Source organism: Leptonychotes weddellii, chromosome 4 (genome assembly GCF_054177405.1).
Source record: "Leptonychotes weddellii isolate Sample4059 chromosome 4, ASM5417740v2, whole genome shotgun sequence".
NCBI classification, from domain to species: Eukaryota; Metazoa; Chordata; class Mammalia; order Carnivora; family Phocidae; genus Leptonychotes; species Leptonychotes weddellii.
In genome coordinates, this window is record NC_138372.1 from 149,409,450 (window position 1) to 149,423,514 (window position 14,065).

Below are 14,065 nucleotides of genomic sequence, written 5' to 3' on the forward strand. Positions count from 1 at the left end.
TTATGCAGACCCTGAAGATGGGGAGAGCTGGAGGCTGTCTGCTGACCATAACTCCCAGCAGCTGGGCAGCAAGCCCTTCCTTGAGAGATCTAGGTGGCACACCTGCACATTAACTATATATAAATATATATATATATATATTTTTTTTTTTACATAATGGAAAGCTATACAAGAGTACAAATTAAACAACTGTCATATGAAACCACACAAATCTTCTAAGTATAATGTTGAGTGCAGGAGGCCAGACCTTCCTGCAAAAAAGAAGACTGTATATAGAATGATTCTAAATATATGCATTTCAAAAGCAGGCAAAACTCACAGACACTGTTGGAAGTCAATATAGTATTTATCTTCAAATGGTGAAAGCCTAGGGTTTATATAAGATCTTTTGCCCCACTGTTTATGTTCTATTTCTTTATGTGGGTGCAGGTTACACAGCTAAATTCCTTTAATGATTGCACATTTTTTTCTCAGCATATATAATATTTTAAAAATTTAAGAAAGTGTTAAAATACGGCTATTAAATGGATGATAGAAATAAGATAGTAATTGTGAGTTACTTTACTTAAAAGTTGTATTAGTCTACACTTCAGTGTTATAAAATTTCATAATGAGAATCATGGTATATCATTTAAGATTCAGTCATAAATTACAAAGACCACAAATAATAGCTTTAAATAAATGAAAACCTTATTTCTATCTCATACAAAAATTTAGAGGCAAAAAGTTCAGAGGTGCCATGTTAGTTCTGCTCCCCAAAGTCCTCAGGGATGCAGCTCATTCCAGGTAATTATTTCCCATTCCCAAGGTAGGGACTTGTCCTTGGGCACATGATAATGGCTAAAACTGTAATAATAACACCCTATTTTAATAAGAAATAAAGAGACAAGAAAGAGGGCATGAGGCAAATGTTATTTAAAGAAATTTCCAAGAAACTGCCACAAGACGACAGCCACACCTTGGAGATATTGTGGGTTCAGTTCCAGACAACTGCAATAAAGTGAATATCACAATAAAGGGAGCCAAATGAGTTTTTTGGTCCCCTAGTGCATATAAAAGTTATATTTACAATACACTGTAGTCTATTAAGTGTGCAATAGCTTTGTGTCTAAAAACAACATACATAACTTAATTAAAAATACTTTATTGCTAAAAAATGCTAAAGACTATCTGAGCTTTCAGCAAGTTATACACAATCTTTTTGCTGGTGGAGCGTGTTGCCTCTATGTGGATGGCTGCTAATTGGTCAGTATGGTAGTTGCTGAAGGCTGGGGTGGTTGTGGCGATTTCTTAAAATAAGACAACAATGAGGTTTGCTACATGGATTGACTCTTCCTTTCACAAAAGAGTTCTCGGTAGCATATGATGCTGTTTTATAGTACTTTATCCACAGTAGAACTTCTTTCAAAATTCAATCTTCTCAAACTCTGATGCTGCTTTATCAACTAAGTTTATATAATATTCTAAATCCTTTGTTGTCATTTTGACAGTCTTCACAGTATCTTCACCAGGAATAGATTCCACCTCAAGAAACCATTTTCTTTGCTCATGCATAAAAGCAACATGAGATTTTTTTCATGAGACTTCAGCAATTCAGTCTCATCTACAGGCTCCACTTCTAATTCTGCTTCTCTTGGGGCACCTGGCAGCTCAGTTGGTTGAGCATCCAACTCTTGGTTTCGGCTCAGGTCATGATCTCAGGGCTGTGGGATGGAGCCCTGCTTCGTGCTCCCCGACTCAAGGGGGAGTCTGCTTGAGATTCTCTCTCTCTCCCCCTTCCCTCTGCTCCTCCCTTGCACGCTCTCTCTCTCTCTCTCTCTAATTCTACTTCTCTTGCTGTTTCCACCACATCTGAATTTTCTTCCTCCATTGAAGTCTTAAACCACTGGAAGTCATCCATGGAATCAACTTTTTCCAAATTTTTGTTCATGTTGATATTTTGAACTCTTCTAATGAATCACAAGTATTTTTAATGGCACCTAGAATGGTGAATTCTTTCCTGAAGGTTCTCAATGTACTTTGCCCAAATCCATCAGAGGAATCACTATGGCAGCTACAGCTTTATGAAAAATATTTCTTAAATAATAAGACTTAAAAGTTGAAATGAGTCCTTGATTCATGGGCTGCAGAATGGATATTGCATTAGCAGGCATGAAAATAACATTAATTTCATTGCACATCTGCATCAGAGCTCTTGGTGACCAGATGCATTGTCAATGAGTGGTAATATTTTGGAAGGAATCTTTCTTTTCTGAGCAGTAGTTCTCAATGGTGGGCTTAAAATATTTAGTAAACCATGCTGTAGACTGAGTGCTATCTTCCAGGCTTTGTTGTTCCATTGATAGAGCTCAGGCAAGTAGATTTCATATAATTCTTAAGGGCCCTTTGATTTTCAGAATGGTAAATGAGCACTGGCTTTAATTTAAAGTCATCAGCTGCATTAGCCCCTACCAGGAGTCAATCTGTCCTTTGAGGCTTCGAAGCCAGGCATTGACTTCTCCTCTCTAGCTAGGAAAGTCCTAGATGGCATCTTCTTCCAATAGAAGGCTTTTTGGTCTATATTGAAAATCTGTTGTTTAGTATAACAGATTTGTAAAATCTGTTTAGTATTTATAATGAATTACCTTAGCTAGATCTTCTGAGTAACTTGCTGCAGCTTCTACATCAGCACTTGCTGCTTCACCTTGTACTTTTATGTTGTGGAGATGACGTCTTTCCTTAAACTTCATGAACTAACCTCTGCTAGCTTCAAACTTTACTTGTGCAGCTTCTTCACTTCTCACAGCCTTCATAGAATTGAAGGGAGTTAGCGCCTTATTCAGGATTAGGCTTTGGCTTCAGGGAATGTTGTGGCTGATTTGATCTTTTATCCAGATCACTCAATCTTTCTCTGTATCAGCAATTAGGCTCTTTTTCATTCTTATTATTTGTGTGTTCACTGGAGTAGCACTTTTGATTTCTTTCAAGAACTTGCCTTTGCATTCACAACTCGGCTAACTTTTTGGTGCAAGAGGTCTCTAGCTTTCTGCTTCTCTCAACTTTAGACATGCTTTCCTCACTAAGCTTAATCATTTCTAGCTTTTGACTTAAAGTGAGAGATGTGTGATTCTTTTACCTGAACATTTAGAGGCCATCATAAGGTTATTAACTAATTTTAATATTGTTTGTCTTAGGCAATAGGGAGACCCGAGGAAAGAAGGAGAGATAGGGGAATGGCTGGTTCGTGTAGCAGTCAGGACACACACATTTATCAATTACATTTGCTGTTATATATGGGTGTGGTTCATGGTGCCCCCAAACAATTACAACAGTAATATCAAAGATCACTGATCACAGATCACCCTGGCAGATATAATAATAATGAAACAAGTTTTAAATACTGTGAGAATTACCAAAATGAAATACAGAGACACAAAGTGAGCAAATGCTATTGGAAGAATGGTGCCAATAGACTTGGTCAATGCAGGGTTGCCATAAGCCTTCAATTTGTAAAAAACACAATAACTGTAAAGCTCAATAAATCAAGGTATGCCTGTATTTCTATTCATGCCATTGGCCCCAAATTAGTCACATGTCAATCGCTTGGAACAAAGACGTTTGGGAAATAAAAGACTTACTTTGAGCAGTTGTGTGCCCATCTAAAAAACTGAGATTCTTTCCCTCTGGAAGAAGGAGAAACAACTGTTTTGTTCAGCCATCAATCTCTATGGCACAGGGGAAACAGTAACAGCTTTAATGTTCCTGCTTTAAAAATAACAATAGTGAGTTTTAAAATGTCACATTCACCACAAGGAACTTTAAGAAAGAGTTAGCATGAATTATTCTTACATCATTTGGGAAAAATGATCACCTGAATGAAAGTGAGGTAATACAACATATAACTAAGACAAAGGACTGTGTCACTAATAGACTGTTACTAATTTTTAAAAACATAGTCTGTCACCAGCTGATTGCAAACACTTTTGAGGAGTGCCAAAGTTTCAGGAAACACAAAGTAATAGGTGGAGGAAAGTAGATGTTCTCACAGATATTACATTTCATTAGTTTAATCATATTGGAGAGTACAAGAAAGTATACTTCCTTCATAATTTGTTGAGGTGAAAAAGTCATGTTCACTGAAAATTGCTCCTGATTTAACTCATCCCGAGATAAATATTCTGAAAATCAGGGAAATATTTTATATTTCTCCATTAAATTATAGCCATATGCATTGCACACATATAATAACTGTAAATATGGTGTAATGAAGTGTATTTTGAAATATGTAAAAATTATTTTTTCCATTTCTATAAAATTAGGCTTAAGTATCCTCCCCAATCCTCTGTCCTTCTCTACCTGGAGTTTTATCTCCATTTCTTGAGAACTATATTTCTTGAAAATGATGACTTTCATCACTATTTCCATATCCTTACATATCATATGTTATTTCTGATTTTATAATCCGGTATCCAAAATACCAGTGCAGTGCATCAGCTCTCACAAACTCAACATTAATAATCAAATCAATCTGGTATTTTTCAGCCTTTATTTTACAGATTAACTGTATAGTGTTTAATACTATTGACCACTCCTTCTGCTGATGTATTCTTAAATCCTGATCTTCCCTCTAAAAACTTATACACTCTTCTCCATTTCACTTGCTGGTGACTCCAAAATTTTGGCTGCTCAAACTAAAACCTTTGGGGAGTCATCCTAGATTGTCAGTTTCTCTTACACCCTACTTCTTTTTTTTAATATTTTATTTATTTATTTTGGGGGGGAAGAGAGCACAAGCAGGGGGAACAGCAGGCAGAGGGAGAAGCAGGCTCCCTGCTGAGCAGGGAGCACGATGCGGGACTCAATCCCAGGACCCTGGGATCATGACCTGAGCCCAAGGCAGACGCCTAACCACCTGAGCCACCCAGGCGCCCCTTACACCCTACTTCTAAAGCCATGAAGAAACCCCCTGGTTCCACCTTACATGTCATTCTTTCAACTGTAACTACCCTAGGCCATGCACAACACCTCTCACCTGATTCATTGCAAAGGCCTCCAATTGGTCTCCCTTCCTCTTTCCTTTATTCTGATACACAACTTAGCACTATAAGTGATTCTTCCAAAACACAGATCATGCCACTTCTCTTCTCAAAATCCTGAAATGGCTCCCATTTTCACTGTGAATGTAAGCGAAAGTTACACAATGGTCTACAAAGCCCTGCGACACCTCCCCCCTATTCCTGTTGCCTCTCTGACCTTATCTCCAAACACCTTTGCATCTTTTTTAGTGGCCAACAAGTCTACTTGCTACTATTAAAACATTGTTTTAGATGAGTGCATGAGAAAACCTATTTTGATTGCCAAAAAGGAAATTTACCGATCACCCAAAGCACAGAAAAATGCTAGCATGTAAGTGGTCTCCAGAGCAACCATAACAATTCTTCAGTGCTATCAGTACTCTTTCTCTCAGCATGCTTTTTTTTCCACATTGGCTGCAAATTTTTTTCAGGCTGCCTTTCTCCACAGATGGAAAATATGGCCTCCTGGCAGACCCTAGATTCAGACCTTCCCAAGTTGAGCCCTAATATGAAATACTAAAAAAGACATTTGACTAGCATTATGGGCTTCGTGTTTGTATCTCTCCAAAATTCATATGTTAAACCTGCATTCCCCCATGTGATGGTATTTGGATATGGGGCCTTTGGGAGGTGATTAGGTCATGAGGGTGGAAACCACATGATAGGATTAGTGCCCTCATAGGAAGAGACAGGAGAGAGCTTGCTTCATGTGTCCACCATGTAGGGATACAAGAAGATGGCTATGTACAAACTAGGAAGAGAATTCTCATCAAGAACCAAATCTGATGGCATCTTAACTTTGGACTTCACAGTTTCCAGAACTGGAAGAAATAAGTTTGTTGTTTAATTCACTCAGTCTATGGTAATTTACTAGAGCAGCCAAAGCAGACTAAACAACTAGCTTGGATTGAAGCATAGGAAGAGACTGAACTCAGGAAACAGATTCTTTTATTCAAATCTCATCTCTGATACTTATTAACGATGTGACTTTTGGAAAGTTACTTAATTTTTCTGGACCTTATTATTCCCAGTAAAGTGTGAATAATAATAGTGCCTATCCAATACAAATGTCATGAGATAAATGAATATATGTAAAGTGCTTAGAAATGCTATCAATCACCTGTACTCAGGATAAGCAAGATTTTCCACCTCTATAGAATTGTATGTTTGAAGTGAGAGTGGGGTATTTCTCCAAATTAAAAGGGGTTTCTATGCCCCAAAATTAGGAGTACAAGTTAGAGAAAAAAACACTGACAACTATGAGAAAAATGTTGAACATGATACATTCATAATATATCACCATTAATGTCCTTAGATCTCATATAACTATGGTCCAGCACAAATTATATATTGTGACTTTTTTGAGATTTTAAAGATTAACAGAAGAAGGAACTGGTTTATTTGTTATATTGGTAGTAATAATATTTGTTGCAAAATCTTGACTTGAATAGCATCTTATATGGGAACCATCTGAAAACACTAAAAGCTAAGTAAATGTCTGTGCAACGGAAAACATTACTCAAGTGAGCACATTAGGGATGTCAGAAGTGTCTTGGAAAGCCTAAGTCCATGGAGCTGGATCACTTAACAGATGACTGCTCAAATACTTAAATTGTGCCAGCATCGTACAAAAGAAAGGGATTGGTGATTATTGCATTGTCAGAATTTATAGTTATCTGATTGGAATGATTCGGGAGCTCCTGTTTTGCCAGCAGTACAAGTTCATTTCTACTATGCTAAAATAAGGTGCAAGGGTAAGAATAATGTTTGGGCTCATGAAGCTCTGCCATTTGCCAAAAATATATCATTCTACTTTTAGAATTCAAATGTTTATTGCTTTTATGGAGTGTCTGTTATGTAATAGTGTGTTTAAATATAAGATTGGTTTGAATTTGTTTCTCTTTGTGATTCCAAGACAAAAGACTTACCACCAAGGAACTCTACATGGTTAGAATCTGAAGTAGCCAGATACCGGCAAGACATTTAATCCAAATACTGTATATGGAATTGTGGTTTCAGAGTATCCACCAAGACACTAAGACATGGGATTTGATATTATGTTTGAAAAGAACATAAAGATTTCAGATTGTTCTAAAGTTCATAAAAGTCATTATGGCTTTACTGGACTCCCTTAAATTAAATACAGAAAATAAACGCAGGAAAAGCGAGTTGGTTGAAAATATGCACTAGAATAAGCTATTTTCAGGCATGACAAAAAGGAATTCTGAGTATTTTCAGCAATATTATTCTATGTGTGTGTACTGTACATGTGTGAATGTGCTTTCACACCTGCCTGAATATATATTAAAAATTTCAGAGATGTTGATGGCTTCCACTGAATGGGCCATAAATGTCAGGGTGTCAATCCCTGTGACTCACTACATGCATTTGCAAGATGGCTGCAATAACATACCCACTCTGTGGGATAGAATAGGTTTTAGTATGAAAATTAAAAACTTAATAATAATTTTGTATTTATTATTTTCACTGAGTATTTTCAATATGTCTAATTCAAACAATAACACATATTAACTAAATTCTTACAATATTTTTATTTCTGTAGTAATTTGACTCATTTTTTCGACTGTAAGCTCCATAAGAATGAAGGGTCAATGTTGATTTTGCTCCATTTTACCCTAGATTCTAGAGTTCAGCCTATGATTCAATAAATATCTGGTAATTGAACAACCCTCCGTGATATAGTCAATTAATTTATGATTCTAAAATATAACTGGCCTGCTCATGGACTTATGGTTTTACATAATAGAGCTGGGATTAAAATTCAGAAAAAACTGAATACAGAATTAATGTTTCTTTTTCCCCTACATAAATTAGTGTGTGTGTGTGTGTACGTGTGTATCCCCCATATAAATTAGTGTGTGTTTGTATATATATAAATACATATAAAAATTTAACAATTTTACCATTTTAAAGTGTACAGTTCCATGGCATTTAATATATTCATTATGGTGGGTAAGTGTCACCACTATCTAGTTCCAGAATATTTTCATCACAAGGAAACTCCATTCCTATTCAGCAGTCACTCCCAATCCCCTTCCCCCAAGCCCCTGATATTAATCTGCTTTTTATCTCTATGAATTTATCTATTCTGGCTTTTATCACTCAGCATACCTTCAATGTTGATCCAATTTGCAGCATTTATCCATATTTCATTTATTTTAATGACTGAAATAACTTCATATTGCATGGATGTACCACATTTTATTTACCCACTTAGCAGTTGATGACATGTGGGTTATTTCCACCTTTCAGTTATTATGAATAATGCTGTGACAGCCATTCATGAACAAGTTTTTCTTTGCACCCAGTTTTTAACTCTTTGGGGTATATAGCTACGACAAGAATTCCTGGGTCATGTGGTATTGATGTTTAATGTATTGTAAGTTCTCGTGATCTGCTGTACAACAGACTACCTGTATTTAATAGTAACATATTGTGCACTTTAAAATACATGAAGAATACAGATCTCATGCTAAGTGATTTTTTTCAACAAACAAACAAACATACCCAAAAACACATACACAAAAGAACATAAGGAAAGGTGATAGATATATTGATATCTTGATTGTGGTGATGGTATTAGGATGTATGCATACATCCAAAGTCATCAAGATATATACATCAAACGTATACAATTTTGTATATCAACTATACCTCAATAAAATTCTTAAAACACACTAGTGAGGATGCAGGGGTGCAGAAATGCAAGTTTTCACAGATATGAGAAAAAGTATACTTACAAATGTAGATAACAGGAGAAATCGAACATGATTTTAAGAAAAAATATTAGACGTTTTTCAAAAAAAAGACTTACAGATGGCCAATAGGTATATGAAAAGATGCTCAACATCACTAACCATCAGGGAAATGCAAATCAAAGCTGGGAGATAGCATCTCACATTTGTTAGGATGGCTATTATCAAAAAGACAAGAGATAACAAGTGTCAGTGAGGGTGTGGAGAAAAGGGAACTCTTGTACACTGTGTTAGGAATATAAATTTGTACAGCCATTATGGAAAATGGGGTTTCCTCAAAAAATTAAAAATAGAACTACCACATGATCCATCAATCTCACTTCTGGTATATATCAAAAGATATAAAATTAATCTCTTGAAGAGATATATGTATGTCCATGTTCATTGCAGCCAATATTTTTCACAATAGCCAAGACATGGAAACTACCTACATGTCCATCAACAGATGAATGGATAAAGAAAATATGTTATATACATATATAATGGAAAATTATTCAGCCATACAAAAAAAAGTAAATCCTGCTATTTGCAACAACGTGGATGAACCTTGAGGACATTACGCTAAATGAAACAAACCAAACACAGAAAGCAAAATATTGTATAATCTCACTTACATGTGGAATCTAAAGTCAAACTCACATAAGCAGAGAGTAGAGTGGCTGCTAGGGGCTGGGAGGTGGGGAAAATAGGGAGCTGTTGGTCAAAAGGTACAAACTTTCAGTTATAAGATAAATAAGATCTGAATATCTAATGAACAGCATGGTGACTTAGTTAATAATACTGTATACTTGAAATTTGCTAAGAGAGTAGATCTTAAATGTTCTTAACCACACACAAAAAATGTCAACTATGTGAGGTGATGGATGTATTAATTAGCTTGATTAAGGTAATCATTTTGTAATGTATATGTATATCAAATCATCATGTTATTATATACCTTAAATACATACAATTTTATTTGATAATTATACATCAATAAAATTAGAAAAATAAATGCCTTGATCAATTAAAAATATTAAAAGTGAATCTGACTACATTAAGAGGTTAGGAAAACAATTATATAAGGAAATAGGCTTGAGCTAAAAAAATAAGTGAAGTGAGGAGGTCGAAGGAAGAATTTTCTGGGCAGAGTCTACAACTCATGCAAATGCAGAGTCCAGGCATGTCATGGAGAATATGCTTGAAACACTGGCTTAAAAAAAAAAAGAAAAAGATATTTATTCTTTATCCAAAGAGCAATGACAGTTTCTGAAAGGTTTTAATTGTGCAATAGAGAGTAAAATCAATTTTGAGATTTTTAGAGACTATTCTGGTGATAACCTATAAGACAAAATATAAGGAGATGAAAATGGATGCAGTGAAATTAGTTAAGCATTTATTACATTACAAATAATTAATTGTGTCTGTCCGTACTTGCACCATCATAGCAGTAATGTGGGAAAATAAAATATGCACTACTTGGTGATGATCTGTAAATGGGAACTAAAGGAAAAATAAAGGAAGAATCCAAGTAAAGATGCAGAATTAAGAATTAAATCTATTAGAGTTCAGAACAGAGGTCTGAACTGCATATAAAAAGTTGGAAGTCTTTAAAATACAGATGGTGACTGAAACCAAAGTTTTGATTAAGTTTGGCTATGGAGAATATGGACCAAGGAGAGCCTTAGTAAACTTTTGTTTTTAATATTTAATTACCAGTTAGAGGAAAATGAACTGCCAAGCTTGGTTGGCAAAGAATTACCAGACAAGTAGGAATAAAGCACATCACAATGGAATACTAAAAATCATTGAGAAGTAAGTTAGGCCAATTTTGAAATCAGTACTTTGGATTTAGCAACATAGAGAACTACTTCAGGAGTAGCAGAAGAAGAAGAAATCTTCCATAGATTGAGAAGTGAAATAAGAAAAAAAAAAATTAGAAGAGTTTTTTAAAAGTTTGACTGTTAAGGAGAAATGAGATTTAATGTTTCAGCAACAAAAGGACATGTTAGCAGAAAGGATTCAGTTGAGAGGCATTGATATTTGGTAGGGATCTGGAGGAACTATGTCTAAAGCCCACTAGAAAGATTATCTTTATATAGGAGAAAAAAGTACTGTATGTGTAAAAGTAAAACATGTAATGGTGGGTAAGATTTTGGTAGCTTTGTAGTTTTGTAGTGGTGAGTAGAGAATGATAGCTTCAATTTTTTTCTGGAAAGTAGAATGAAAGATTATTTGGAAGGTGTTGGGAGAGGTAAAGATTTGCAAAGAAGGAGAGATCCCAAGGTATATCTCAGTCTCTAGGAAATTTCTGGAAGTAGGTGAGGCAAGCTTGACTCTGGAATCTGACTCAATAAAATTACACTGATATGGAAATTTCCCATTTGGACTACTTGCATAGATGACATAATTAATACCAATCAGTTTGTTAGTTAGACCTCTCCATCTGGTATTATGTTTTCTGATGATTGCAAGCCCTAGGTAAATTCTTATTTCAGAGATGACAAATATCCAAAATACAGCGAGTATTAAAAAAGAGCAGAGGGCATGCAGACCGTCCACTGGCCGAGGAGCTGCCATGGGCACCTTGCTGCACGAGCACCAGTCTAGAGCCAGCATTGAAGCTCTAAGATGCTTGACCAGGACCCTGGGGGCATTAGCCCCTCCAACGGATGGTGGCCTTAGGCACTGGGGTTGTGGTCACCTCCCTCTTCATGACAACCTTGGGTGTGGTGAAGGTACGCTTGCAGTCTCAGGACCCCTCGGTGGCCAGTAAGCCGATGCCCCCTTGCAGACTCTGGAGCCCCTGCTAGGCCAAATGGAAGAAGCTCTTGTACTGCAGTGGTGTCCCGGAGCCCCTTACCTGTGCCCAAACGGTGCCTGCTGTACCCCCTGGTTTCAGGACCCACTCCCGTCTCTGGCACTATGGCTGCCCTTGTGAAGATGATGAGACACGAGGGCACCAGGACCCTGTGGAGCAGCCTCCCAGCCACCTGGTTGTGACGATGCTGGCCACTGCCTTGTGCTTCCCTGACTACAACCAACCCAACCCAAGGCCTTCCTTTTTGGTCGAGCCCTGACTTTTGACCTCTTCGGACACACGGTAGCGGGGGCACTAGCCTGCGTGGGCACCGTGACTGTGATGTGCTCCCTGGAGCTAGTGTGGCCCTGCTGTGGCCCAGGGCGGCTGGTGATCAGTGTGGCTGGGCTGGGACCCCACTGCCCTTCAGGATGCGCCCTTTTCTGCTCTGTATTGGTTCAACTGTGAGCTGGTGAAGAGCTGACTGAGTGGGCTCAGGCCAAAGGACCAGGCACCCATGGGCAGCGGCATTTCAGGGATGGTGGCAGCCGTGCTGACTCTACTACCCTTTCCTGGGGTGGAGACTCAAGGCCAGGTCACACTGAGAGCTCTGGAGGCTGTGAGTGACACCCCCACTCACGCACTCCACCTGACTGCTGCCACTGCAGAGGAACCAGCTGAGGGAGGTCTGGGGGACTCACCAGGCCTCCTTCCCAGCACAAGGATATTTAGGGCTGCCCCTCCCTCATGTGCCATCATGATCAGCTCTTACCAGTTGCATTCAGCAAAAGCTTCTTCCAGAGGTTCAGTGGGGAAAAGCCTCTGGGTTCTTAAAAGGAGTCAGGGGGCAAGGACCCATCTCTTCCTTGGATGAGCATAGGGCAAAAGGAGACTGAGCCAAGAGCCGAGTCCTCAGCAAGGAGAGGAGGGCCTCATTTTCCTTCCCTCTCAACTACGAGCCCCAGGGGAAGGGGGCTGCCCCTCTGGACCTGCCCAGACCCCATCCAAGACAGCTTTCTTCCTGCTGCTCCTCATTTCCAACCTCCAATGATCATCACTTTTCCACCGTCCTGGCCAAGTTAAAGACCTACTATGTGTCCCCTCTCCTCTCACCATTTCCCTGTGTTTGCCATAGCTGTGTCTACCCCCAAGAGACTCAAAACCCTGGGCCTGGTGTAGTCTGCATCCACACTCCTTAAGTCTAGAGATGATGAACTTCTTATAAATAAATAAATAAATAAATAAATAAATAAATAAATAAAGTGCTTTACCCTGAATATCCTTCTTTGTCTTATTTTGTTGGAAGCATGTTCTCCCAGATTCTTTGCCTCTGGCCATTACTGAAAAGACTACCATCTCAATCTTTAGGAATCTACCTTTAAGAAAAAGGGGACATTTGGGGCACGTGGATGGCTCAGTCAGTTAAGCACCTGCCTTTGGCTCAGGTCATGATCCCAGGGTCTTGGGATCGAGCTCCACATTGGGCTCCCTGCTCAGTGGGGAGTCTGCCTCTCCCTCTGCCCTCCCCCTGCTCATTCTCTCTCTTTCAAGTAAATAAAATATTTAAAAAATATATATATATATGTGTGTATATATATATATATTCATATTGGCCCAGACAGTTCAAATAAATTATCCTAATTTTTGGCAGGTTAATAATAAAGCTACACATATTCCTTAGAAATAAACTAGTGTTAAATTTATACTATGTTATTCTTAAGATCCAAGTGGGAGGAATTTTTTAATTTTTTAGGGGAGATATATTTGAAATCTTAAATGGAAAAAACCATATTACAGTTCTTATTAATTAAAAAATGTAGCTGACAGCTGTAATTGTTACTTTCTCTAGGAAATAAAATTCCTTTATTAATAATATGCCAATATTACAATAATACTTTGCTAACAGATAAAAGATCTTTGAGGCCAATAAATAAAAACTACAATGAAGCTCAAATTTAAAAAAGAGACATGTACATGAGGGTGCCTGGGTGGCTCAGTTGGTTGGGCGACTGCCTTCGGCTCAGGTCATGATCCCAGAGTCCCGGGATCAAGTCCTGCATTGGGCTTCCTGCTCAGCGGAGAGTCTGCTTCTCCCTCAGACCCTACTCCGTCTTGTGCTCTCTCCCTCTCCCTCAAATAAATAAAATAAAATCTTTAAAAAATAATAAAAAAATAAAGAAGAGATGTGTACATGAAAAGACCATCCAAATAAGCAGAAACAAGTTTTGTGAATTATCCATTCTACTGTCACCTTTTATAAGCACATTTTTCATATTGTACCTCAGAGTTCAACATAATAATCTTATTTGGAGGGGAAAATAGAGAAATGTCTTCTGTAAGTGTATAAAGCATTATCAGTGTCAATGAATAAAATTTTTTAGTGTTTAAGATATTTTTTCATAAGTACTAAACTATATTTCTGGCGGGATTTCTTAATATTAACATAATACCATGGT

At 37.6% G+C, this 14,065-nt stretch overlaps 1 pseudogene; it reads left to right on the forward strand.

The window, feature by feature from the left end:
* The first annotated feature begins 11,440 nt into the window (after positions 1-11,440).
* Positions 11,441-12,891, forward strand: LOC102728099 (mitochondrial glutathione transporter SLC25A39 pseudogene; annotated as a pseudogene).
* The last annotated feature ends 1,174 nt before the right edge of the window (positions 12,892-14,065 follow it).